Source organism: Mesoplodon mirus, assembly GCF_964341445.2.
Source record: "Mesoplodon mirus genome assembly, chromosome: 9".
Lineage (NCBI taxonomy): Eukaryota > Metazoa > Chordata > Mammalia > Artiodactyla > Ziphiidae > Mesoplodon > Mesoplodon mirus.
In genome coordinates this window covers 75,823,515-75,850,355 of record NC_138985.1, presented here as the reverse complement: position 1 = coordinate 75,850,355, position 26,841 = coordinate 75,823,515, and the positions used below count along the sequence as shown (strand labels likewise).

At 37.4% G+C, this 26,841-nt stretch overlaps 1 protein-coding gene across 3 annotated transcripts in view; it reads right to left on the bottom strand.

The window, feature by feature from the left end:
* Window positions 1-18,064: 18,064 nt before the first annotated feature.
* DNAJB9 (DnaJ heat shock protein family (Hsp40) member B9) overlaps window positions 18,065-26,841 on the bottom strand; it is a 410,662-nt gene continuing 401,885 nt past the window's right edge. The window contains exons 10-11 of one of the 3 annotated variants that reach the window (XR_014295004.1): window positions 26,266-26,331; window positions 18,082-18,127 (exon numbers count right to left, since the gene is read on the bottom strand). The gene's annotated coding sequence lies outside the window, so the exon portion shown is untranslated. Of the gene's footprint in view, window positions 18,128-26,265; window positions 26,332-26,841 lie in introns of all 3 variants that reach the window. The other 2 variants (XR_014295005.1, XR_014295003.1) reach the window with 2 other exon arrangements.

The window sequence follows — 26,841 nt, the reverse complement described above, 5'->3', positions numbered from 1 at the left end:
GATTGGGTACCTCAAACTATGGATGAATTTTTCATAACTAAATTCTCCCTTGCCTTTATCCATTATTGAAGAAGAAAGTTTAATAATCAACTTTATAGTCCACCTTAAAATTATGGACAGCCAAGTGAAACTTTATCAGAGATGCATCTGAACATATGTTTGGTGGGCTTTCCAGTGAATATTTTGCTTTCTAATTTAAAAAAATAGACTCAGCTGTTTATTCCTTCCTCCATGTTCCCTTTCTGGATGTGATGCCAGGAGATGTAGCAGCCATTGCATGACTAGGAAGTAACAAGCATGAAGACAAAAGCCAATACGCTAACAATGCTGGAGCAAAAAGGCAGGTGGAATTTGGATCATTACTGACTAGAAGGTCTTCTGCAAAAGCCATAGATGGACTATCTCTGGATTTATTATGCAGTATGTGGGAAAAAATATGCACTATTTTTTTCAGCTGTTTGTCAGATTTTCTGTGAGTAATAACTGATACTTTCCTAATTGATACCATAAATATATAGAAAACAACTCAAGAAAGATCTAGGCAGGAAATAAGTCAACAGGGTAGACATAGCAGTTGAAGCCATGGTTTGAATGAGATCACCAAGTGAGAATATTATAAAGTAAAAGGAAAACAGGGCTGAGAACAAGTGTTGGAGAACATTGGCACTTAAGAAGAACTGCTAGAGGAAAGAAGCTGCTGGAAAAAGATATATGACTATAAAGAGAAAGAATAAGAAAGAGAAAAGGATGACCTAGAAACCAAGAGAGGAAGAAGTAGGTGTCAGTGTTCAAATGCTACAAAGTAGAGCTAACCAAAGCACAGAAAAGGGTCCATTAAGTTTGGTGATATCAAAGTAGAGCATATTAGTGAAACAGAAAACAGGTTCTAATAAACCTGGCTTCTGGATAATGTTTCTCAGCTACAAACTGGACTGCACCAGTCACCCCAGTAAATGTACCTCTCACAGTAGGCTGTTGGTCGCAAAGCCGATCCTGAAAGGGGATGTGGATGGATCACTGCTCCAACTGGAAATACAATTCAAAGTGCAGGCTCTATAGATAGAAGGACAATAGGGTCTTTCTTAATATGAAAGGCAGCATATTTTATATCCCTTAAAAAAAAATAACAGCTTAAGTTTAGAATGATCTACCAAGTGGGCAACAGGGTGGATTTTCTTGACCCTTTCACTTTTAAAAGAACAACAAGATGCTAAGGTTTAATACCTGCCTGTTTCCCTGCAGCCGAGACACAGGCCTCAAGCATGCTTTGAAGATGACAGGCACTTGAATCAGTGATGATATAGATACAGAAAGGGAGAAGAGGAGGGGATAAAATGGAATCAGTGAAATATAGTGAAGAAAGGACTTAGCGCTCTTTTCTTCTTCTTGTCAGTAGTCAATAATATGAAAATATTAGCACAAGGCAAATAAATATATAAGAAAAGTTATAAAGAGGAACAACAGATGTAAAGAGTGATTAAAAGTGAGGCAGACCAACCTTCAATGTCTAACTTAGCACTTAGGGGTCTTCAGAGCTGCAGGGAACATTCCTTTTTTCTTTTTATTACTATGGAATTGGTAAGAAGGACTTGAAAAGGCATGTGAGAATTTAAAAGTGTTTCTTTCTTTCTTTCTTTCTTTTTGAGAATTCTTTTAACCTAAAGAAGATGTATGGAAAACCCACAAAGCAATTAGTAAGAGTGAAAAGATGGTTATGAACAATTAAAATCCTTTCTGCTTCATTAACTTTTCATTGTTAAATGTTGTCACTGATGAATGCCAGGCTGAGACATTGAATAGTCTCTCAAATAGCATATATATCAAGAAATGAATTGAAGACAAAAGTAAATCAAGAGAACCCACAGAATAAGCTTATTAACAACATGACATGGGTAAAAGGCTCAGGTTAAAAGTGTATGTCTCGGTTACCAGGGGATGGGGGCGGGGGAGGGATGAATTGGGAGATTGGGATTGACATATACACACTACTATATACAAGATAGATAACTAATAAGAACCTGCTGTATAGCACAGGGAAGTCTACTCAATATTCTGTAATGGCCTATATGGGAAAAGAATCTAAAAAAAAAAAAAGTGTGGATACATGTATATGGATAACCAATTCACTTTGCTATAAACCTGAAACTAACACAACATTGTAAATCAGCTATACTCCAATAAATTTTTTTTAAAAAGTGTACATCTCTATTTTAGCATCCCACTGGGAACTTTGTGCTCACAAAGCTATATATGTGGGGTTACATGCATTCTTTACATTTTCCAAATACATTCCTCACCAATGTAAATACAGTACAGATGAACAGGGCAAGATACATAGTGTTCAGGGTCTAATACAAAATGAAAATCTGGGGCCCCTCGTTTAAAAAGCAAGAAAAAACAATGCCTCTAAAAGTACTAAAATATAATTTTTTCCTTTCTTCTTAGAGTCTTTCTCTCAACTTGTCATATTGTTTAATATTTGCTATTTAACATAATTCAAAATTTTTTTAATTAAAACTTTAAATGGAAGAAATTTTATCATTCACTTTATATTATGCAATGTCATTTTAAATGAAAATATGAGAGAATTTAACTCAGTTGCAGTATCACAAAATTATGTAATTCATATGTCTTGGTTAGTACATGTATATTTCATTCTCACAAGAACAGCAGAAACATTCCATAAAATTAATTCAACGGGTTTTATTTTACTTTTTAAAATTAATTTTTAATATTTTTAATTGTGGTAAAATAAGCATAACATAAAATTTACCACCTTAACCATTTTTAAGTGGATAGTTCAGTGGTATTAGGTACATTTATATTGTACAACCATCACCACCATTTTATTTCCTTTCTTGATAAGCACACATTCTACTGACACTCTACAGTTTGGCTGACTGACGTGTAAGGAAGAACTAAAAGGAGAAGGAACTGGAAGCCCTATTTTTCCTTTTTATGTCATTACTTTCAGTGTAAGTGGTTGGCTAATGCAAGGAAGTAACACAAGTAAGAAAGGGCAAGGTAGAGCTCTGTGGCTGCTTCTATTTTTCAGAATGCCATCATGGCCTTCTTTCTGCGTTAGAGACAAGTCTTGGTTCAACTGAGATGTGTGGTCTCTAGGGGCGGTCAGTAAATGCCTCCCACCCCTTACTCAGTCAGTCTTAACATCTTACCTCCTAGTGGCTCTGAGCAATACTTAACCCCCAAATATCTTGGAATTCCGCGTCATATTCAAATAAGGCAGCAAGGAGCAGAGGAGGTGCATATTATGCTTATTTCCAAGCATCTCCACCTGTGCTCCATTTTCCCTCGGCCTTGACTTATAAACCACAAGTGAAAAGACAAAGTGGTTAAGAATTTCAGCTGGCGACAGCAGGACATTTAACCAGGTGCCAGGCTTTCCCAGAGCAAGGCCCTGCGCAATGGTACAGGTCAGATGCCCAGGAAGCGGTCGCTGCCGACCAGAGAGACTGAACAGGACGCAGAGTCCCCACGTTCACAGAGCACTTTACAGTTTACAAAGCACATCTCATTTACCTCACCTGTCACATCAGTTCCGTCTGCAGGTGAGCAGCTGATATCTGCTGTTCAATTAATTAAACAAGGAAACCATTAGACTGAGGCAGCTCTAATGCCAGCACGGCAAACATAAACCAAAATCTAAGCCTGTAAACGCGCCAAAGTTATGAAATTGAAGCGCTAAGAAACAATCAATCACAAAGAGCAAACTAGGCTTTCTTTAAGATATAGCCAGGCAAACTCCTCCACTTTCTCTGTACGTGCTTAACCCTGGCTCCTGTCCTTCCCCTGTCCACCTAACCACTTCCTGATTGGCGCTGCCCGTTTCAAATCTATTTTTGCTCAAATAAATTATTCACATGTTTAATATGTTTCAGGTTACCTTTTAACACCCCTTACAGACTAGAGAGATGCCTGATGAGCCCAAGTTCCGTGGCTAACTGGGGGTGGAATGTGGATTAGAAGCGAGCATCCTGGTCTCTAGTCAGATCCTTTCTCAATGACCTTTCCCCTCTGACAAGAGCTGTAAGACTGCAAAGGGAGAGGCTACACTTGTCCTGTCCTTTGGGTGCGTTTTCAGTGCAATCCCAGAGACAGAAAAAGCCACGGGTTATGGTACATGGAATATGTTAGTGGCAGAAGGGTTCAAGGAAAGAGATGATCAGAGTCAGGAGAAGCCACTCTGAAGTCTCCCAGGATGACAGAGGCTTTGAGGGAGGATTCAAAGTGAATACTGAGTAGAGGCAAAACCTGTGTGAAGAAATGTCGTCTCCAAGAAAAGCAAGTGAGAACGAACAGAGAAATCGTAGTAGTATCGGAAGGTCACGATTTGCATGCCTGCATGAAGTGTCAGCTGAAGATGCCGTCTTTGGCATAAATTTCTTTAATTTTACAACCAATCTGCTTAAAGCCATTTCCCTCCATCATTTAGCTAGTTAAATCAGTGGTCTCTTTCTACACCCCTTTGTTCTAAAAACCAAACATCCCGAATCTAGGGGAAGATGGCGGAAGGGGAAGATGGCGGAGGAGTAAGACACGGACATCACCTTCCTCCCCACAGATACATCAGAAATACATCTACACGTGGAACAACTCCTACAGAACACCTACTGAACGCTGGCAGAAGACCTCAGACCCCCCAAAAGGCAAGAAACTCCCCACGTACCTGGGTAGGGCAAAAGAAAAAAGAAAAAAAGAGACAAAGAATAGGGACGGGACCTGCACCAGTGGGAGGGAGCCGTGAAGAAGGAAAGGTTTCCACACACTAGAAGCCCCTTCGCGGGCGGAGACTGCGGGTGGCGGAGGGGGAAAGCTTCGGAGCCGCGGAGGAGAGCACAGCAACAGGGGTGCGGAGGGGAAAGCGGAGAGATTCCCGCACAGAGGATCGGTGCCGACCAGCACTCACCAGTCTGAGAGGCTTGTCTGCTCGCCCGCCGCGGCGGGCGGGGCTGGGAGCTGAGGCTCGGGCTTCGGTCGGAGCGCAGGGAGAGGACTGGCGGCGAGAACACAGCCTGAAGGGGCTAGTGCGCCACGGCTGGCCGGGAGGGAGTCCGGGAAAAAGTCTGGACCTGCCGAAGAGGCAAGAGACTTTTTCTTCCCTCTTTGTTTCCTGGTGCGCGAGGAGAGGGGATTAAGAGCGCTGCTTAAAGGAGCTCCGGGGTGGGGGGGGGGCGCGGATGAAAGCGCGGACGCCAGAGACGGGCGTGGGACGCTGGGGCTGCTGCTGCCGCCGCCAAGAGGCCTGTGTGCGAGCGCGGGTCACTATCTACACTCTCCTTCCGGGGAGCCTGTGCAGCCCGCCACTGCTGAGGTCCCGGGATCCAGGAATGGCTTCCCCCGGAGAGCACACGGCGCGCCTCACGCTGATGCAACGTCACGCCGGCCTCTGCCGCGCAGGCTCGCCCCGCCCTGCACTCCGTGCCCCTCCCTCCCCGACCTGGCCTGAGTGAGCCAGAGTCCCCAAAGCGGCTGCTCTTTTAACCCTGTCCTGTCTGAGCGAAGAACAGACACCCTCCGGCAACCTACACGCAGAGGCGGGGCCAAATCCAAAGCTGAGACCCGGGAGCTGTGAGAACAAAGAAGAGAAAGGGAAATCTCTCCCAGCAGTCTCAGAAGCAGCGGATTAAAGCTCCGCAATCAACTTGATGTACCCTGCATCTGTGGAATACCTGAAGAGACAACCAATCATACCAAATTGAGGAGCCGTGTGGATGAAAGGCTCTTGGTGCTGCAGCCAGGAGTCAGTGCTGTGCCTCTGAAGTGGGAGAGCCAACTTCAGGACACTGGTCCACAAGAGACTTCCCAGCTCCACATAATATCAAACGGTGAAAATCTTCCAGAGATTTCCATCTCAACACCAGCACCCAGCTTCACTCAACGACCAGCAAGCTACAGTGCTGGACACCCTATGCCAAACAACTAGCAAGACAGGAACACAACCCCACCCATTAGTAGAGAGGCTGCCTAAAATCATAATAAGTCCACAGACACCCCAAAACACACCACCAGACGTAGACCTGCCCACCAGAAAGACAAGATCCAGCCTCATCCACCAGAACACAGGCACTAGTCCCCTCCACCAGGAAGCCTACACAACCCACTGAACCAACTTTAACCACTGAGGACAGACACCAAAAACAACGGGAACTACAAACCTGCAGCCTTCATAAAGGAGACCCCAAACACAGTAACATAAGCAAAATGAGAAGACAGAAAAACACACAGCAGGAGAAGGAGCAAGATAAAAACCCACCAGACCTAACAAATGAAGAGGAAATAGGCAGTCTACCTGAAAAAGAATTCAGAATAATGATAGTAAAGATGGTCCAAAATCTTGGAAATAGAAGACAAAATGCAAGAAACATTTAACAAGGACATAGAAGAACTAAAGATGAAACAAGCAACGATGAACAACACAATAAATGAAATTAAAAATACTCTAGAAGGGATCAATAGCAGAATAACTGAGGCAGAAGAATGGATACGTGACCTGGAAGATCAAATAGTGGAAATAACTACTGCAGAGCAGAAGAAAGAAAAAAAGAATGAAAAGAACTGAGGACAGTCTCAGAGACCTCTGGGACAACATTAAACACACCAACATTCGAATTACAGGGGCTCCAGAAGAAGAAGAGAAAAAAAAAAAAAACACACAGAAAATCTTTGAAGAGATTATAGTTGAAAATTTCCCTAATATGGGAAAGGAAATAGTTAATCAAGTCCAGGAAGCACAGAGAGTGCCATACAGGATAAATCCAAGGAGAAACATGCCAAGACACATATTAATCAAACTGTCAAAAATTAAATACAAAGAAAACAGATGAAAAGCAGCAAGGGAAAACAAAAATAACACACAAGGGAATCCCCATAAGGTTAACAGCTGATCTTTCAGCAGAAACTCTGCAAGCCAGAAGGGCCTGGCAGGACATATTTAAAGTGATGAAGGAGAAAAAACCTACAACCAGGATTACTCTATGCAGCAAGGATTTCATTCAGATTTGATAGAGAAATTAAAACGTTTACAGACAAGCAGAAGCTGAGAGAGTTCAGCACCACCAAACCAGCTTTACAACAAATGCTAAAGGATCTTCTCTAGGCAAGAAACACAAGAGAAGGAAAAGACCTACAATAACAAACCCAAAACAATTAAGAAAATGGGAATAGGAACATACATATCGACAATTACCTTAAATGTAAATGAATTAAATGCTCCCACCAAAAGACACAGATTGGCTGAATGGATATAAAAACAAGACCCATACATATGCTGTCTACAAGAGACCCACTTCAGACCTAGAGACACATACAGACTGAAAGTGAGGGGATGGAAAAAGATATTCCATGCAAATGGAAACCAAAAGAAAGCTGGAGTAGCAATTCTCATATCAGACAAAATAGACTTTAAAATAAAGACTATTAGAAGAGACAAAGAAGGACACTACATAATGATCAAGGGATCGACCCAAGAAGAAGATATAACAGTTGTAAATATTTATGCACCCAACATAGGAGCACCTCAATACATAAGGCAAATACTAACAGCCATAAAAAGGGGAAATCGACAGTAACACATTCATAGTAGGGGACTTTAACACCCCACTTTCACCAATGGACAGATCATCCAAAATGAAAATAAATAAGGAAACACAAGCTTTAAATGATACATTAAACAAGATGGACTTAATTAATATTTATAGGACATTCCATCCCAAAACAACAGAATACACATTTTTCTCAAGTGCTCATGGAACATTCTCCAGGATAGATCATATCTTGGGTCACAAATCAAGCCTTGGTAAATTTAAGAAAATTGAAATTGTATCAAGTATCTTTTCCGACCACAACACTATGAGACTAGATATCAATTACAGGAAAAGATCTGTAAAAAATACAAACACATGGAGGCTAAACAATACACTACTTAATATCGAAGTGATCACTGAAGATATCAAAGTGGATCTTGCTGTGATTTATGTCATAGAGTGTTCTGCCTATGTTTTCCTCTAAGAGTTTGATAGTTTATGGCATTACATTTAGGTCTTTAATCCATTTTGACCTTATTTTTGTGTATGGTGTTAGGGAGTGATCTAATCTCATACTTTTACATGTACCTGTCCAGTTTTCCCAGCACCACTTATTGAAGAGGCTGTCCTTTCTCCACTGTACATTCCTGCCTCCTTTATCAAAGATATGGTGACCATATGTGCGTGGGTTTATCTCTGGGCTTTCTATCCTGTTCCATTGATCTATATTTCTGTTTTTGTGCCAATACTATACTGTCTTGATTACTGTAGATTTGTACTATAGTCTGAAGTCAGGGAGCCTGATTCCTCCAGCTCTGTTTTACGTTCTCAAGATTGCTTTGGCTATTGTTACTATTAACCTCAACAAGTTATGTTAGTTTAAATCATTTATTCTGCTAAAATACTATATTACATAACCAATTTCAGCAAACCTGTTAGTGATTTGAACTAATTTGTTCTTTAGAAACTATGCTAGAATAATTATGCTTTGATCTTATAAATTAGCCAAATGGGATGTTGTTTACAATATAATTTAAATGAAAACTGCCCTTAAAAAAATAACCAAACATCCCATAGATGGAATTAATACAGGCATATATATATATGGCATGTTTCAAAACTCAGGGTTCTGTTTGTTTGGTTGGCTCTTGATGAAACAATTTCATAAAACAGAAAAAAAATTATACCAAAAAATCACTGAAAATACTAAAGTAGATGATACACAAATTAGAAAAAAAGATTTAAATATTCTGAGGATACACATCTAATTTTCTCACTAATACTACCTGTTGAAATCATTTATTAGTTACTACTTGGCCTAACTTGACTTCCTGCCATCCAGCTAGAATAGAAAACCCCTTTTAACTCATCAAATATCTTCTTGATTGTTCAGTGTTTCTTAAACTTGGCTTTTCTACAGAAGCTGTAACCAAGTTTGCATCTAAAGCCATTTCAGGGGCTTTTATTTGAGGGCATTGTTTCAAGCAAGGAAGATTGCCCATTCACTAAGGAAAGAAATCCTTTCATTCAATATTCTCAGAATTTCTTATCATCTGTATATAACTGCTAGCATCTCACTCACCTTGAAAGAAAGCATAGCACATCAATATAAGCAGCACAAAACCCCTGTGATTATGTTTTCCCTAGGTGAAAAGAAAATCAGAAATCACAGCCACTTCATTACCTACTCTATGTTTCTCCTTTTTTCCCTCCTGATACTTAAAAACAAACAAACAAAAACAAAAAGCAAAAAACTGATTTCATTTGTTACTTCTACTCTCTAAGCTTAGAAACACAATAACACTTTATTGTCAAAACATAATATTTTTAAACCCCTGATAATAGAAAATAACCTGGTGAAGTGATTTCTTCACCTAGTGACCTGTCTCACAGTGAGAAATTCCCCTGGTGGATCAAGGGTGAGGTACAGCAGTGGAGAGCCCAAAAAGGAGGTGAGGGGATTCAATGTGAACTCCTTGGGGATATCATCTGTCCTATTCATTCCCTTTTTCCCATAACCTAACACAGTGCCTGACAAATAGTAGAAAGAACACATGTCAGCTTTGTTGCTTTAGTCAAAGAGCTTTACATTCTTCAGTGTTTGACTCTGAAAATGTTGAAAGTGATTAGGTAAATGAAGCCAGAGTTTAAGACAGACAAAGAGAACTTCATTCTCTGTCATTGCTCTTAGTGTGAATTTAAGCATGACATTGTTTTTAGCTGCTCTTTTTAAGACGGCAAATAACCAGATTGTACAAGAGCTGAAATATGCAAATTTTTCACCTGAGCCAATCAAGCAGGTAGCTAGATAATTCATTTTTCACCATCACATACAAGAAGATAAGTGGATTACCAGAAGCAAAACTGCCTCTTCCATCCTGCTATGCCCCGTATACTTAGTGACACAGATTGTGTCTCTCAATCTGTTTATAACCACACAACTATAAATAACATGGTCTCCCTCAGGCATCCTGTGAACAATAAAAAGACGTTTCCAAGAATAATAATACTAAAAGTCAATGAACTATATTAATACAGTATAAAAACAAAGTTGTTACCTGGCAATTTGGTGGTACAGTGTAGAGGTTCACTGAAAATTCTTAACCAGAAGATATTTTTATATTAGCTCTGGAAATCTCCTTTATCTTTCTCTGAACCTGGAACTTTTTTTTTTTTTTTTTTTTTTGGCTGCATTGGGTCTTCGTTGCTGCACACAGGCTTTCTCTAGTTGCAGCGAGTCGGAGCTACTCCTTGTTGCGGTGTGCAGGCTTCTCATTTTGGTGGCTTGTCCCATTGAGGAGCACTGGCTCAAGGCGTGTGGGCTTCAGTAGTTGTGGCGTGTGGGCTTCAGTAGTTTTGGCATGTGGGCTCAGTAGTTGTGGCTCGCGGGCTCTAGAGTACAGACTCAGTAGTTGTGGCACACAGGCTTAGTTGCTCTGCGGCATGTGGGATCTTCCCGGATCAGGGCTCAAACCCGTGTCCCCTGAATTGCCAGGCGGATTCTTAACCACTGTGCCCCCAGGGAAGTCCCTGGAACTTTAAATGAATGAAGGCAGTTTTATAGAAATCTTGTGAAAAAAGAGACATAATCTTCCAATTCCAAAGGGGGAAAAATTAAATGAAACAAAATTTGTGAATAATGACCTACTGATAATTTTGGCTAACTCTATAGTAATCTCAGCCCCAGAGTAGAGATTTACCATGTCTAGAGCAATGTTTTGCAAAATGTGTCCACATCACATGCAAAATGCAGATTCCTATATTCCACACAGAATATTTGGCTGTGGGGAGATCTGCATATCTGACAAGGTTCCCAAGTGATTCTTCAATATACTAAAGTTTGAGAACCACTAGTCTAGAGTTTACTGGTTAGTTTCCAGATGGCATTTCAGGATTGCATAGTGAACTCGGGAATTACATGCCCACCTGCCGTGCATAAATGTAAACTCATTCAAGTAGAATTATCTACATAGGTGCTTGTCTTCATTAGGTTACTTTTATTTTAAAATGACATCAACTCTCTGTTACTCAGTTCACTGTCAAAGTATTTGAACATGTCTTTAAGAAACCACTTAAAAATTCTGTACTTCTGAATCATGCCGAAGAATATATCATTTTATTTTCTGTTATGCTATTCATATAAAAGTTCAATTATGGAATTTTTGTAGATGTTCAAATTATCTCTTCCCATTTATATTCCAAATTATCCTTGAGTCAAACCAGACTACTAGGCCATAGGTCTCTGATAGGGCAACAGAACTACTTTTACAAAACCACACTTGGATTGCTGTGTAGCATGTTATCAGCAAGCTTCCTCTGAAATATATATTGTGAAGATATGGCTGAGGACTTTGTTCAGTACAACCCTGTATATATCCGTTATGAAGACCCACGGTCTGCCTACCAAGGAAAACAATAGCTCTGCCTTAACCATAAATTACCTTGTATCTCTCTTTGCTTTGGCTGCTTAGACTAGTAAGTATGAAGTATTTAATAACACAAATTTTATGATAAACTGTAATTTTAGCTGATGTCTTTTCCCTTTCTTAATTTCTTTTGGGCCTGTTTTCTTCACCTACTTTATCTTGCTTGTCGTGCTTTTTGTCTGAGGCTTCTTGAATCATTTTTGGAATAATGGAGGTCATAAATAAACCTTTATTATACTAAATGATCAGAGTTGCATAGTCATAACTATTCAAAATCACACTGGATATAACTCCTATTGTACAATTTTATCTTTCAACCCTCTATGTAAAGTCTACTATACAAATTCAATATTTAACATTACACTTATAATAAGAAAAAATTTTTCTAATCAATAGGACTTGACTGAGAATGGCCTGGGCGATCATGGAATATAGTGAATTATCCATTATAGGAAGTAATCAAGCAAAAGCTAAGTGACTATTTAGCAAGAATACTGTAGAAGGGTTTTGATATCAGGTAACACATTGGATATCTTGAGTCTCTTCCACCTCTGAAATCCTTAAATCTATTACTTAAAAAAGTACATAGTTAATATTATCAGAAAAAAAATAAACTCAGCAAAAGAATTAAAAGAAACATGCATTTCTGAGTCAGGAGTATGTAGAAGAATACAGAGCCAGGAAAAAATTACATTTTTAGGAATAGACTGAATAAAAACTTTCCATATTGTATCTTTTTTGTCAATGTTAGCAGGCATGCACTGCTTGTCTGGGTCCCCAGTTTCTAACTCAAATTGTATGAATAACCAAGCTACATTGAAGCCTGAGAGTGATTTAGAGACTTAAGCATTTGCTTCATATTTCTTCTGATAAAACTGTTTTTAAATGTGTAATCTTTAGTGCCAGGAAATCAATTGACTTAAAAAATTGCCAACTCTGCCAATAACCAGTAATATGAATGTAACCCTTCTGCATTGAGGGTGTGAAGAAATTAAATGATCAAACACATTCTGCTAAATCCAGCCCTGAGAGAAGGTTGTTCCTCTGCAGTGAGGCTCTTCTGAAATGAGACATGGAAACAGCAATGAAGGAAAAAGCATCTGAGTAATCGTACAAAGTCTTCCAAGTGGCACTCAGCCCAGAAGACACTTTTGTCCTGTCCAACAGCACAAAAATCTGTGGAGGCCCATCTGACCCCAGCATTTCAGGGCACGATGGGGCTCTCTCCATCAGAGAGCCCCTCTTCTGAAAAGCCAAGGTTCGTGTACATTGGTGATAACTATTAGAAATAAAAATGATCCAAGATATGTTATTGTTGGATTCTAAAACAGAATTGAAATTATATTATCTTGTAATATAAAATCTAAAGAAAGAAATGTTGCAAATACAGGGATTAAGAACTTTATGCCATTTCTGTACTAATTCTGATACCGAATAGGGCCAGACCAGATGCGGCACAGAGAGAGATAATTACATTTTTTAATTTTTTTGAGCCTCTCTTTGTGATCTAGAGTAGTGGTCAGCAAACTACACTCTGTGAGCCATAGATGCTCTGCCACCTGTTTTTGTAAAAAGAAAAAAAAGTTTTATTGGAACTCAGCCACACCATCCTTTACATCCCGTCCATGGCTGCTTTCACAATGCAACAGCCTCACTGAGTAGTTGCCACAGAGATGATGTAGCTCGTAAAGCCTAAAATATTTTCTATCCAACCCTTCACAGAAAAAAGTTTGATGACACCTGATCTAAAGTGTGGTCAAGGTTTTATGAATGTGCTTCCTTTTGAACTACGTTTTCAATAATTATTTCCGAGAAGTATTTGCAGGAGGAAAGACTCCTTGCTTTTTATATCCCTGGCAATACCTTAATTTACCCCTCTTCTTTGAATGATAGTTTTCAGTGTTAAATAGCATTTCCTCATCTCTTTTAAACAGCATTTTTAAATAGCATTTCCTCAGCTTCTAGTATTTAGCATTGCTGATGAGAAGTCGACTATGATTATAGTTGCTGTGTAAATAACTTGTTTTTTCCAACCTACTTGCACTTAAAATTTCATTTTTATCCTTGATATTTTCTAGTTCGAGGATAATATTTTGGTGTGGTTTTATTATTATCTATCACGATGCACAATGAGTGTGTGTTTTCATTTCTAGTTTATGGAAATATCTTTCTTTGGAGCACTGACATATCTTTTTAAATTTAATTTTCAATGCTTAATCTATTACTCCATGTTTTTGTTGCAAAAAAAATGGAGAGATTCAAACCATAAACTTTACTATGCCATTTTGAAAAGATGGAAGAGTGAACATTGAAATTAGAGAGATAATCAGACTGATGAAAGTAGAGGGTCTACAGTTATGACCCAGAAATTTCACTACTAGATTTATACCAAAGAAATGCCAAAATACATTTACCAAAAGACATGTACTGAAACATTCATAGACATATTATTTACAATAGCTCCAAACTAGAAGCTATCTAAATACCCATCAACAGTAAAATAGATAAGTAAATCATGGCAGTGTCACACAGTGGGACATTATTTAGTAATGAGAATGAACAATCTACACTTAGTCATAATAACACGAATAAACTTCACAAGTAAAATGTCAAGAGAAAGAAGACAGACGAATAAAGCACTTTCTATAGAATTCCACTTAGATCAATACTAGAATAAACCTATGGGGTTAGAAGTCAGGACAGCAATTACCCTTGTTAGAGGATTAGTGAATGGAAGGGGTACTGGCCTTCAGGGATGCTGACAATATTTCTTGTTCCAGGCACTGATTTCAGAGATGTGTTTACTTTGAGAAAATTCATCAAGTTGTACACCTATATGATATATTATAAAATATTTTATACTACAATGAAAAATTTTTTAAAAATATATGATAGAGCTTCACCAGTTTAGTGGTTTTTCAAACTCCACTCGTAAACCCTAAGGATCCATGGACCTCAGGGAAAGTTCTTGCTTTCAATTAATTGTACATTTGGTTTGGTTTTATTTATTTTTTATTTTTTGGCCACTCCTCGCAGCTTGCGGGATCTTACTTCCCCAATGAGGGATTGAACCCGGGCCACAGCAGTGAAAGGGCCAAGTACTAACCACTGGACTGCAAGGAATTCCCTGGTTTGGTTTTATTATCTCAAAAGGACACCGTTTTCCACACTCACAGCTATAGAGTAGGAAGAATTTTATCTCCAGGAGAGCAATCAATTATCATATATAACTATAAAATTATTTTTAACTCCCTTAATCAATAGAATAGACATGCAAAGAGACTGTAAAATTACATCCACAGAGAACTTCAAAAATTGAATAAAACTTGAAGTACCTGACAAATTCTTTTCTTCATATCCAAAATTGTAGCCCTTGACTCTGAGCCTGGTCATAGCTTCCTTCCATAGGTTTTAACTAGCCTTATAACTAGGCCCTGGTAGAGAAGTAGAAGGAATCTCATGATATTGCTTTATCAGTCCAATGCCACCAGTCCACTGATTAGAGTTCACTGATAACTGGGTCCCCACCTCATTCACAATTACCCTGCTTGGTTTCCTAACTTGTTAATAGCAAAGTCAATGTCTGTATGTTAGAATTTCTGTCAGTTACCTGTTCCAGCAGATGGCTAGGATCTTGGATTCTGACTGACATTGCTAAGAGTAATGTTGCATTAATCATTCTTCTCACTGATGTGTCTTTTGGTTTTCTAAATCCATTATAGCCTCAGAGACAGAAGTTCCTATTGAATCACTGAATTTGGTCTACATACGCTCAAATTGCATCCAACTTTGTCCAATATTCTTAAGCATTCTATTACTGTGCCTGTTTTTCCTACAAGCCTATCTTTAAAAAAGCAAACAAACCATTACAGGAATTGTTATCTCCCCAAGAACTGCCAACCAGTTCTCTTATGGCTGGGATGTACTATATTATCAGAACCCAAGTGAACATATTCAATGATATACCCTAAGCATATGGAATCCTTATGGATTATATTCCAAAGTCCGAGAAAGATGTAAAAGCACTATCCATAAACCAGGGATCACCCAAGAAAACAAAACCTCGTATCAGCCAATCTCAGCCTTCCTTAACCAAGAACATTCTGAAGTCTATTGGCTGAATCTTTCTCCTCAAATCTTTGATTCCAAGCCAAGAATCATGTGATGTAATGTGAATCCAGTTTCTTCTTCATGTCTGGGTTTAAACTGTTTTTTATACTTAGGCTCTAGTCGGTCTCTAGAACATACAGTCACTGGCCATCTATTCCTCATCAAACTCCATATCTGCTTGACATTAGAAGTCTGACAAATTTTCAGTCCTAGTCTGATTTGAGCCCTGGTTTACATAAGAGCCATCTGTTTTGAAAGGTCTCGCTCAGGGTAAGAAGTCATAATCACTGCAGACATTCTCATGATCACTGTAGACTTAAGTAATTGATTATGACACTCTTGCAGAACTTGAATACGGCTTCACGATACAACCCCATAGAGCAATTCAAGTAGCCAATACTAATTGATTGGAGTTTTTAATGAGAGATAAAATGTTTTGAAAGTCAATCTTAAACCCTATACAAGTTTCAGTTTAATTAACTATAGCCTACTTTAACTCAAAAACAGAGGGAAAAGTTTGGCTTATACAGAAATCAGTAAATTAATAAGATATATAGATAGATTTTCCTTTTTTTCTCTCTAACCTTCCACATTTCTAATTCCTCACAAGACCCTAGTTCTTATCACATATACATCCTTTAACATGTATTTTACTAATTTATTAAGCTTCCATAGTTTATGATTTGCTTTCTTGACTGTTTGGCCTCCTGTTGCATTTGGTGGGACCATGAGGGTATTAGTATTCTAGGAGATAGAAGAAGAAGCCTACCTGGTCAGTTATCTTCTGAAGACATTTGGCTATACTGGCATCTGACAACATATCATTAGTGATCCATTCCATCTGGTATTTTTTTTTAATCATTGTACTTCCTACATTTTTTGGTAACTTTCTGGCTCACTGCTATCTGCTCCCTCTATCCACTGATTTCTGCTAATACGATATTTAAAAAATGAAAACAACTATGCCTATTGACAGAAATAAACTTAATAGAAGAAACAGAATATCCACACAAGTCCACACCTCCCTACTTATTTTTCAAATTAATAAACAATTACTCATGTCCTTTCATCTTCACTTCTCTTTTACAAGGCCACTTAATAAAATGTACTGTAATATTATTTCTCATTTTTTATATTCCATGAACTTAATTATTAATACTTTACTAGCCATAAATATTTTACTTGCACTATTTTCCTTCTCAACAAAATTCCTTTCCCATCACTGATTTAGGTATTCAGCACATAGTTCCTGAATTAAGTAACTGCCTGAGGGTAATTCCAAATCTTATCATAGAAAAAATAATTCTCTTAGATTAAAAAAATTTTTTTTAAAAAGTTTGTGATGGATATTAGAGTGGAACTCTGTTCTAAAAACCAAAACGTAAAACAGAATACCAGCAGGAAACCCATTCTTTGAATATAGTAATCTCTACCTGTGATTTTACACTCTCCTTTGGGATTTTATACTCTCCCTTCTGGGACCCAGTAAAGGTGACAGTGAGGAAGCAGTACATAATAGAAGTACATAATGTACATAATAGCAGTACATAATGAAGGAAGAGCTTCCTTCATTTTCCTCTCATCACCTAACAGGCTTAAATGGGTCAGAAGGAAATAAAGATCCTCCATAAAAGCTGGCAGTGAACACAAGCACCATTCAAGCACTGCAGTGTCCAGAAACTGTCTCCAACAAGGTAGAATGGGTTCTGGAAGGGACTTTGGCTTCTCCCACCTAACAAACTAGTACTCTGAAGTACAAATTAAAACTAAGAGTCTTAACTTCCAGTATAGAGCCTGTCACTCAAAGACAATGCTGATAGCCTTTAGGAGGCTGAACTAATCTCATGCCAAGATAGAAGAATGAATTTCTAAGTAACTTGTAAAGTAAAACGCAAAATATAACTTTAAGGGACCCAGAATGATGTCCTTTATTAATTTGCCATATGGGCTCAGAATGTGTCATGAAATTCTGCAATATGGTTCTCCAGAATGAGCTTTGCCTTTGCAGGCCCTGAATAATTTTCAGTGCAAAGCCACTGATAAAACTAAAGTATGTATTTCTTAAAGTTTTGGGCATCACAGATAGACTTTCCAGTTATCTTTTAGTTTCAAATACATTGGTAAATTTCCCTGTAGCTCATCTGAGTCTAATCATATAATTATGTTCCATTTAATTAAAAATGAATAGCTAAAAATGTTTGGATTAAAAAAAAACTGTAAGCTTCAGATAGCGAAAGTTTTCTCAAATATTCCAAACAAGACTTCCGATGTCATTATTCTCTGGATCATAGACCTTGGACCAAAGATTATACAAAATGTTGAGGTGAAGTAACAAGATGCAAAGATAAATTGAGTGTAACTTATTAAGTACAGCTTAGTGGTTAGAAACATAAATTTTAGTGTTCAGTTTTCAGCCTTAACAACACACTAAATAGCATTTCTAAGACTCGGTATTTGCAAAATGTAAATAATAATGGTACCTACCTCTGTTGGGTACTAGGTCTCCATTCCAACATCCTTCTAGTGGGTCTTCCTCCTCTGTAGATACTGAAATATGAAAACATATTCTGGAATTGGGAGGGTTTTTTTAGCCTTGTTGCCCAATACAGCATTGAACAGACATAGTGAGAGTGGGTGTATTTATTCTCAATCTTAGGGCGGAAGTATTCATTATTTCATCAGTCAGTATAATGTTAACTCTAGGTTTGTTGCAAATACCCTTTGTCATAGTAAGAAAATTTTTTTCTACTCCTAATTTGCTAGGACATTTTATCATAAAGGGATATTGACTTTTGTCAAAAGCATTGTCTGAATTTTATTAAGATGACAGTTTATCTGTTTTTCTATTAATATAAAAAATAAAATTGTTTTTGGATTTGTTTTAATTTACATAGAGCAAAAGTCACATTTTTTGGTGTAAAGTTCAGTAAGTTTTTACATGTGCATGTATTCTCATAACTACAACCAGAGTAGGATACAGAAATATTCCTATACCCCAAAGAATTATCTCATTCATTTCATTTGTATTCACAACATATTCCCAATCAAACTCCTGGAAACCACTCATCTGTTCTGTCCTCCTATATTATCATCTTTACCAAAATGCCAAATGAATGAAATTATGTGGTATATAACATTTTAATATCGGGTTCCTTAATTTAGCATAATGAATTTGTGATTCATCCATGCTGCTGTACATAGCAATAGTTTGTTCTTTTTATTTAGTATTCCATTAGATTGACTTAGTTTTGAATAATTAACCTTAATTTCTTGAGATAAAACTGAATTTGTCATAGTATAAATTCGTTATCTTTTGTTACATATTGCTAGATTGATTTGATATTCTTAGTTAACAAATGTGTCTTTGTTTATAAATTATATTGCTCTCTAAATTTCCTTTCTTATAATGGCATTGCTAAGTTTGATATCACTAATATCTTTATTTTATTTTATTTTATTTATTTATTTTTGGCTGCATTGGGTCTTGCTTGCTGCACTTGAGCTTTCTCTAGTTGCAGCAAGTGGGAGCCACTCTTCATTGCAGTGCACAGGCTTCTTACTGCGGTGGCTTCTACTGTTGCGGAGCACGGGCTCTAGATGTGCGGGCTTCAGTAGTTGTGGCACACAGGCTCAGTAGTTGTGGTTCGTGGGCTCTAGAGCGCAGGCTCAGGAGTTGTGGCGCATGGGCTTAGTTGCTCTGCAGCCTGTGGGATCTTCCCGGACCAGGGCTAGAACCCATGTCCCCTGCATTGGCAGGCAGATTCTTAACCACTGTGCCACCAGGGAAGCCATGATATCACTAATACCTTGCATACATAAAAAAATTGGAGAAATCTTTCCTTCCTTTATTTTCTGAAAGAACATGTGCAATACTGTTGTTTCTTCATTAAATGTTTGTTAGAGTATACCAGTGAAGCCAAAATAATTTGTCTGAAATCTTTAAGCTACAAAATTACTATTATTGATATATGGCCATCCAAGATTTTTTTACTTCTTCTTGAGTAGTTTTAGTATATGTGATCTTTCAAAGGTTTGTTTATTTCATACAAGGTGTCAAATTTATAGTCATTTATCATTCTTCTTTATTATCTTTTTCATATCTATACAATCTACAGTGATATCTCTCTTTCATTTCTAATATTGGTAATTTATTTTGTCTTTATTTTTTGATCAGTCTTCTTAAAGATTATCAATTTTTAAAATCTTTTCAAAGAACCAATTTTGACTACTTTAATTTTACCTATTGTTTGATAATTTTCTATCTATGGATATTCTTTTATTATTTTTTCTTTTCCTTATTTTATGTTTTCTTAAGGCCATAGTTTGCTTAGAACAATGATTTTAATTTTTTCCCTCTATTAAAATATTTAAAGCTATAAATTTCCTATATAGTATTCTGTAGCTACATCTCATAGATGTTGATATATTGCATTTTAATTATCATTCAGTTCCCAATATTTCCTATTTTCTCTTTTGATATTGACATGAAACCTATGGGTTGTTTAGAACCATGTTACTTTTTTCCCCTCAAACATTAGGGGATTTGTACATATTTTACTTATCATTTTCTAATTTAATTATATTGTGGTAAGCCGACATTCCCTGTATGATTTCAATCCTTTTAAATTAATGAGATTTATTTAGTATGGCCCATAAGGAGTATTTGCCTGCATTGATGAACATTCCTCATTCTGTTGTTGAGTCTAGCTTTCTCTAAATATCAAATTGGCTGACATAGTTGTTCAGATATTTTATGCTTACTGATTCTTTGTCTGTTTGTTCTATCAACTACTAAATGAAGGGCATTAAAATTTCCAACCATTATTATAATCTATTTCTTCTCCCTCTGATTCTGCCTTTTTGCTTCATGTATTTTGAAGCCCTTTTTTTAAAGTACTTTGACATTCTGCCTTTCTGATAAGACGATCCTTTTATTATTATGAAATACTTGTTTATCCTTAACAATACTCTTTGGATTGAAGTCTACTTTGTCTGATATTAATATATATACATCAGCTTTCTTATGGTTACTCTTAGCATGAGGTATAATTTGTCATCCTACTATTTTAAGCTTACCTTGTCCTTATATTTAATGTGCATCTCCTGTAGACAACATATAGCTTGACTATGCTTTTATTATACACCCTGGTAATCTCTGCCTCTTAACTGCAGTGTTTTCTTAAAAAATTTTAAATTGAAAATAAGGACACACATGCTTGGGTTTTTGTTTAATATTTTGCTATTTGTCTTATATTTATGCCATGAGTTTAGTTCTCTTTCTTTCCTTTCCTTCCCTCTTTAAGGTTATTCAAATTATAGTCAGTATTCCATTTATTTCTTCCACTTGATATTTAAATGTGTAGACACTGATATGTACTGAGATAAGGAAATACAAATATGGAATGGGAAAATGTGGGGACGAACCCTGTGCTGTTGGATTTGAATTAGCAGTATCAGTATGAACTAATGATTGCTTAAAAATATATACTTCCAAACTCTTCCATTAAAGGGCTTAGAAGAAATGTCACCCAAAGCAATTAGTACATATAATACAATGCCTAGATGTTGGTTTTTTGAAAATTAATTATTCATTTATTTATTTATTTTTGGTTGCATTGGGTCTTTGTTGCTGTGTGCAGGCTTTCTCTAGTTGCAGTGAGCAGAAGCTACTCTTTTTTTTTTTTTTTTTTTTTGCAGTACGCGGGCCTCTCACTGTTGCGGCCTTTCCCGTTGCAGAGCACCGGCTCTGGACGCACAGGCTCAGCGGCCATGGCTCACGGGCCCAGCCGCTCCACGGCATGTGGGATCTTCCTGGACCGGGGCACGAACCCGTGTCCCCTGCATCAGCAGGCGGACTCTCAACCACTGCGCCACCAGGGAAGCCCCAGGCTACTCTTCGTTGTGGTGCGTGGGCTTCTCATTGTGGTGGCTTCTCTTATTGTGGACCATGGGCTCTAGATGTGCAGGCTTCAGTAGTTGTGGCACATGGGCTCAGTAGTTGTGGCACATGGGCTCTAGAGCGCAGGCTCAGTAGTGTGGAGCACGGGCTTAGTTGCTCCGCGGCATGTGGGATCTTCCCGGACCAGGGCTCAAACCCTGGTCCCCTGCATTGGCAGGCAGGTTCTTAACTACTGTGCCAACAGGAAGCCCCCAAATGTTGGTTTTTAAATGTCACTTCCAACTAAAAGATATGAGGCTTGGGACTGGGAAAGTAAAAGGTGAGCCTGAAATATTTTGTTGCATCAGAAATCAAAGATGTGTTCATATACTAAAAGGGATACATTAAAAGGGTACAGAGATTACCTGAAAGGACTTTCCTGGTGATATTTAAGACAAATTAAAAATTAAGAAATAATAATCATAATGGCTTATAATACATTGACCAAAAAAATGAATCAATACAACCAGAAAGATACTTTTTAAGAAAGACAAGAGGCTATGTGTGAGACAGAGGTCTTCCTTACAGAATAAAAGAAATGGACAAATTCACCATTTTGCAATTAACAAGGTAATAAATAATTTTTTAAATTTTATGAACAAATATTAAAATCAGAACTAGGAAAGAAGCATTCATATTTGGAGACTTCAACACCTATATCTCATAAATTGATAAAACAAGTAGAAAAAAGTCAGTAAAGGGAAAAGATCTGAACAACACTGTCAATCAACTTGACTAATTGCAAATTATAGAACACAATAGCAAAAAATACACATCTATTTCAAGTGCACAAGGAATATTCACAAAGATACCATATGCTCAACCAGAAAGTAAGTCTTCATTAATTATGAAATGATATTAAATTATCTTCATTTGCAATGATATACCCAAAAAAAACCTCAAATATTTCCATATTAAATAATCACTTCTAAATAACATGTGGATCAAAAAACATATTACAGAAGAAACTAGAAAATATTTTGAACTCAATAATAATTAAAATACAACATATCTAAATTTGTGGAGCACAGAAAGAGTACTGATTAAAGGGAAATATAACTTTAAATGCTTATATGCTTATATTAAAAAAGAAAGGTGTAAAAGAACTAAGCTCCCATTTTAAGAAAATGAAAAAACATGAAAATGAATAAATTAAGTGCAAAGGATGTAGAATGAAGAAATGATAAAGATAAGAACTGAAATAAAATAGAAATAAATATTAAATATTTCCAGCTGACACCCCCCTTCAAATTGGCTGGAATCTCTATCTTCTCATTCATTCATTTGTTCACATAACCTAAATTTATTTTGCGACACTCTGACCTTGGCACTGAGTGAGATGCTTTGGAAAAGCAGTGATTATAGTTCCTTCCCTCATTGTACATAGGAAAATAATTATTCAAATAATTAAATCTTTGCTTTTGATCAGTTCTATATGAGAACATCAGGATGCAGTGAGATTGTAAAAGGAGGACTGAAGCATCTCTGAAAGATTACAGATTACACTGAAAAAAGCATACACGTAACCCAAAATGCTCAGTTGAATTCATCTAGTACTGCTCAAAGGTTATAGAATTTTAGCTGGAGTGACGTGACCACACAGAGCAAGAAGAACTACAACAGAGTTTCTTGAGACTTGCCCCATTTCTTGCTCCTTCCACTGAAGTCCTTAGTGGTGGTGTGTGATAGTCATTATTGATGGACATGTATATTCTGGTCCTGTTTCTTTGGGGCACGTGGTAAGATTATAATTCTGGGGAAAATGTAAGTGTGTAATTCACTACGTGCTCTTCCCCCTACCATGATGGTTATGGAAATTAAGATGAAGCCTCTATCAGCCTTAGCCCCTAACAGAGAGGATGTAAGACTGAGCTAACTCACAGGGGACATGTGGCATAAGCAAGAAATAAATCTTTGTTGTCAATGAGATAATGGGAATGTATGTTAGTGCAACATAACCTAGCCTATCCTGACTACTACACATTTACATCAGCAAACTACATTAACCTGCCAGAGAAAATGGACATTCAGCTGTTAAGTGACACTGCACCATTTCTCTGCCTCAAATTATCCAGAATTCCTTACAGCACATTTCTACACAGATTCTTAATCCCCTCTGTTCTGGTCAGGGACAATGGCAAAGGAGGCCATTAAAGCTCTCCTAATGGGCCTCCCTGGTGGCGCAGTGGTTGAGAGTCCGCCTGCCGATGCAGGGGATACGGGTTCGTGCCCCGGTCTGGGAGGATCCCATATGCCGCGGAGCGGCTGGGCCCATGAGCCATGGCCGCTGGGCCTGCGCGTCCGGGGCCTGTGCTCCGCAACGGGAGAGGCCACAACAGTGAGAGGCCCGCATACCGCAAAAAGAAAAAAAAAAAAAAAAAAAGCTCTCCTAAGAAACTAAATACCATTCTAATGTGTTAGGAAATTCACTTATTTTACCATGAAAAGAACAATTTCCCTTTATACCTATGCACAATACCCTATATAGTAAAAGTTTAATAAATGTTAGTGGGTTTTTTTTTAAGAAATAGTCATGCCCTGTACTGTTAGTGTTTTATTAGATCATCTCTGTTAGCTCATAGGAAGTAATTAAGGTGAAGCATAACGATAAGTTAAGAACGTGACATAACATTTTTTTCAAACAGCCAAAAATATAAGTAACAGAATACTAAACAGTGGTCAATGGGCTTAAGTAATTAACCACATCAGTAATTAAATAGGCTTAGTGAGGTGAAACTAATGACTAAATTTCAGGATCTATTATATCAAAATGGAGGATAATTCTTGCTTATGTGGTGTTACTCTGGTATCACTGAAATAATTTAACTCTCTAATGACCTTTTCATTTAGGTTTGATTAATTCTATATAATGGCATTAGCTCATGCAGTGAGCCTTACTGCCACGGTAGATTTTATAATTACCTAGCAGAATCAAGGCCTGTAAACACTCAGAATTGCAATAGAAAATGTCATCACCTGGAAGTGCTTTGGCATTGGGAGACAGATATAGGGCAAAATTATCTATTATCCATACCTCAATCTAATACTGAGGTATCAGAGGGTATTAAAACGTACTTACATTCTCCAATAACTTTAAATTATCCAAGGTTATAAGTAACAATACTCTAATGCAAACAACTTGATTCCTTTTCAAAAAAATAATTTGTTTTTCTTTCTTTTCACTTATGCATTGGTTTTAGCTTTTGGCTGCTTCTCCAGAATCCTCTGGTCACACACTACCCTCAGGGATGCTCTAGGCTGATAAAAACGTGGGCATACAGAGCTGCCAAACACTTTAAGAAACCATCAATCTATTACTGTAAATAATTAACAGTGCTTAAATTTACAGAAAAGATGTTGGAGACTTGCAAAGAAGCCCAGAACAGGAAAATATCTAGAAATTTATAACAGAAAGTATTTCCAAAAGAAAATGAAGTGCATATTCTGTTTTTCAGGTAATATATATGGAAAAGTTAATTTTCAAGGAGCCTGAGTCAGACTCGAAATAGTAAAGCTCTGCAAGCAAAATGCTATCTTAAATGTCTAGCTCTTAAGTAAATAATTAGGTAATATTTTAGCACCTTAAGTTTACAAATTATTTTCACATTTGATCCTCACAACAATTCTGAGGAGGAATGAATAGATAATGTCATTCTCCTTTCATGGAAGAGGATGCTGAGGCCAGAATGTAGCACAAGTGACTTAACTGAGGTCTTTAACTAGTAAATGTCAGTGTCAGAGTGGTGTCAGTACAAAAGCCCAGGCCCTGGCCAGAATATTCCTAAGACCCCAACTCAACTATATTCTCTGACAGCTATGTGACATTGGTACTATTTCCAAACTCTTCTGGGCCTCATTTTCCATAGCTACAAATATGGATAATACCTATTTCAAGGAATTGTTACAGAATTAAATAAGGGAATAAGAGAAAATTTTAATAATTATCAGTAGTATGCTGACAAATATTAAACAACAGGCTCTCTGAAGAAAAAAGTACGTATATAAGTTTATTATAAAGGTTATTGACATGAATGTGTAGCACACAATTAGCAATTAATGGTAAAATACACAATACTTATTATTGTAAATTCTACATAACCAATTGGTTCTACCAATGTTTCCACTGATATTTTCCAAACTCTTTTCTTTTTTTTTTTTTTTTTTGCGGTATGCGGGCCTCTCACTGTTGTGGTCTCTCCCGTTGCGGAGCACAGGCTCCAGACGCGCAGGCCCAGCGGCCATGGCTCACGGGCCCAGCCGCTCCGTGGCATATGGGATCCTCCCAGACCGGGGCACGAACCCGTATCCCCTGCATCGGCAGGCGGACTCTCAACCACTGCGCCACCAGGGAGGCCCATTTTCCAAACTCTTGTAGTGATAGACATATTATGGCTTCAATTCAACCAGGATTTGGCAAAAAGAGTCAGATCCCAATCTGCCATCTCTTTTCCCAATAAATGCTTCATCATTAAATCTGATATGCAAAATCAAAGCTGGTTGATATTTTTGTTTACTATAACAAGTTAGGAGGAAAGTGAAACAACTAAGATGTGTGTCAGAATCTTATTTGCTCATGAATGATGTGCATCACATCTTTGCTGAATCAGATAATAGTTTTCAAATGATAAATGAATATTTCCTTAATTTTATATTCTTCATAATGTAACTGCATGACACACTTTCCATTTTAATTTTCATCATTAACATTTCTCAAGATTAGACAATCAACAAAACAATAAATCAATACCTGATTTGTAGCATTGGCCAGCCATGGGTAATTTGAGCCACCAATATGATGTCACTGAATACAGAGCTGAAAAGAGATGTGTAGTAGTGCACAGTTATACAGGATTTCCACCACAGATACAATAGGTATGGATAACCTCGAGAACATAAATAATAGTAAAATGAAAAATAATTTGGAAGTGATTGAGCTTTGAGTGTTTATTAATTTTGCTTTTAATATTTTAGTTAAGTGAAGGTTTATACAATTTAATTTTTAATAATGGATGTTTCTAACAACTGCTTTGAAAAATTCTTGAAAATTTTAACAATGAGCTCTTTCAGGTGAGCCAGTACTAGCTGGCTACAGCACAACACTGGAACCCACGGCATATTATGCTCAGTGAATATATGTTTTCTTCCCTTATTTTTCTTTTGTCTTCTTAGCTTTCTACCTATTCTCCTTTTATCAATCAAAGATGCCATCCAGCTCAATTCAGCATTTCCACCCTTGGCATCTAGGAGCTTTGGGTAGGTGCCGCGATAGCTGCTCTTAATTAAGTCAACTTCAAAAAACTTTCAAACATGCCTTGTTTTCCTT